Below are 2,823 nucleotides of genomic sequence, written 5' to 3'. Positions count from 1 at the left end.
TTATAGCCCTCTTACTTTAGAAACGGCGGGTGTCTCAAACGTTGCCAGCGATCTTGACAAAGCTTAGATTAGGGAAAAAAAAACGTTTGAAAAAGGCTAGTTTGCGTTCAGAATATAAGTGACTAACACGCTTTTGGTAACTGCAATCTACTTATAAAAATCACGTGATAATTCAAAATATCAATCGTTATAACCGATTATCGATGTATCTTCCACACAACGTGTATCGATGTATTAAAACCTATTTTGTATCAAATGGGCTTTGCACGTCAGCCCTTATGATTTATAACTTATGTCTACGTATTTCGAATGCATTTTTTTCTGCACTCTTGCTAATCAGCACGAAGTTACTGGTACAATTTTGATAGTGTGTGTTTTTAGAGTCTTCGTTTTGTATTTTATATTTTTGAAAAATCAAGGAGTAAAACTCGGGCGATATTACCTAACAATAGGGGAGAAACCGGGCATTTTCAAGGAGTCATTCCAGAATTCGGGTCTTGACGGGTTATTTTTAGGAAAGATACGTAATTTCAAATAAAATCACTATAGCATCGTCGGTTTCAGTGCATGACTTCTTTTTTTTTTTTTACGCTATGAAAATTAAACAGTTTAAAGCAGATAATACGCACAAACCTGTGCCCGAACCCACATGATATTTCTTGTTTCTCGCATTTTTATTTTTATTTATACATGATGTCTATAACTGATGTAGACACTCCTGCACCACTTTTAAGCATTTGACCCGCACGGTACTCCCCATCTTTCATTTCCCCACAAATGACCTGAGCTTACGGTGGCGGGAGAGCAATTAAAATACGTTAGAAAAGAAATTGACATTCTTCTTGAAGTAGCTGAGGTTAACGTAATAAATTGTCGGCGCGATATGAGTATCACGCAATAGCTTCGTGACAACAGGTAACTGCGTGACCGCCGACGCGCTTCCGCGTCGGCGGTCACGCAAATAAAAAAAAAAAAAAAAAACATATTCGTGATTTTTGAACTAGCGACTTTCAGCTGGTGTTCGCCTCTAAGGAAAGTGGGTTTTGGGAAGAAATCGTCTTTAACCCGGTTTTCATAAAACTCGTTGCAGGTGCAAAAATTGGAAATATAGGGTTTTACCCGAAAACGAAAGACCTTTGGTATGATTCACGGTGTTTCTGCTGTCTTTCTATTGTCCTATCATTTAAGAGCTATCTTGAGGTTCGGCTATCATTAAAAATGAGTCAGCATACACTAGAGTTTAAAAAAAAACGCTATAATATATGTTTTTGCTTCCTGGTTCGCGTCGGCAAAGTTACCAACCTGAACCGATGCGCGATTAGATATGTGCAAGCCACATATCTACATGTGGCTTGCACAGGACGTCTGCCATGCTGGTGTCCGAAGCCTGCCGGCAACGTAGTGGAAGTTGCGGCGTCACGCGTCGACAAGCGTCTCCTGAAATATAATAATACACTAAAGGCTTCGCTGGCACGCGCCCAAGCCACATTTCAACCTAAAACGTAGTATTTTGATTGTAGTTTCCTAGTAATCCATATATCAAAAAGCAGGTAAAATACACATTCCTTACTAAAAGTGCTCAGAGGGTCTCAATTATGCGTTTGTTTTATGATTATTTTGACGTCGTTTAATACTTTGGAAACTTGACAAATGCACCACTAAGCAGCTCTGTTCTACAATTTAAAGCATTTAAATTAATCTCGACGATGCGCTTGTCGCATAGAGCGGTGGTTTTCTATTAGCACTGAGCAGAAATGTAACTCCCCAAAACTACATTTCGACATTCAGTTAACTGACGTCAAGCTGGCGATACCCACTTTCACGAGCGGCTTGATAGCTGTGGGATATAACTTAGTAAGTAGCCAATGTGCGTATCAAAGACTACAAAAAACAAAAACAAAAAAAACACTAAGGTTTTGCAGCAGCTCCAAGAACACGTTGATTGTCTTACTCTAGCCTTTAATGCGTATATAGTTATTTTCATAAGTTGTATCGCTCGACTATCAATCAAGCCGCTCGTGAAAGTTGGCATCGTCGGATCGATGTCGGCATACTGAACGGCGAATTGTTGCTTCGGGGTGTTACACCCCCTATTTCTAAGAGTGTGTACAGGGTAATGTTCCTCACGATAAATCCGATCAATATCTAAGATTTAATAATTAACTTTTTAATTGTTGAAAATAAATATATGGCTCCAATTACCGACTTCCTAAAGATTTGAGGTACGTGGTAAGCGCAGAGGTGCGCTAAAATTGCGCAAAAGGCACAACGCTAGGGCCGCGAAAACCTGAATGAAAAGATTATCATTGGCGTTTTCGGTCCGGCAGCGTTGCTCCCGTGCACGAATGCAAACTTCAGCGCAAAAAAAAAAAAAAAAAAAAGTTGGGTTGTGTGTATGTTTATACAGTCTAGAACTTGGTCTGCCTCAAGGGGCGACGAGTCTCCCAGCTGTAGATGCGAAATGTAGCCAGTGCAGTAGAACCGCTAGCCTGGGGTCTTTAACGTGCATCACGCAGTACTTATTCACGACCGCACGCCGGTGCGATGCTCATCCAGATCAAAACAGGCAAAGGAGGATTGAGCCCAGGATCCCTGGGTTGTGCAGCGCAAGCTTTCACTCCACGTGCTCCGAGCTGGTGTGCGCTAGCCCATTCAGCCACCGATCCCCCCAGCTTCAGCGCACCCCCGCGCTGCCCACGTGCTTTAAACCTCTACGAAATTGACTGGTTCGGGGTTTTTACATGGCACTCAGCAAATTTATGATTGGAACCATAGGTTCCAGTCAGTTATTCACCAAATGTTGGTTCATTATTACAACGGTGA

The sequence above is a fragment of the Ixodes scapularis genome, unplaced genomic scaffold (genome assembly GCF_016920785.2).
Source record: "Ixodes scapularis isolate PalLabHiFi unplaced genomic scaffold, ASM1692078v2 PGA_scaffold0__279_contigs__length_252992795, whole genome shotgun sequence".
Taxonomy (NCBI): Eukaryota; Metazoa; Arthropoda; class Arachnida; order Ixodida; family Ixodidae; genus Ixodes; species Ixodes scapularis.
The sequence above is the reverse complement of the archived record's forward strand: the minus strand, read 5'-3'. Positions refer to the sequence as shown.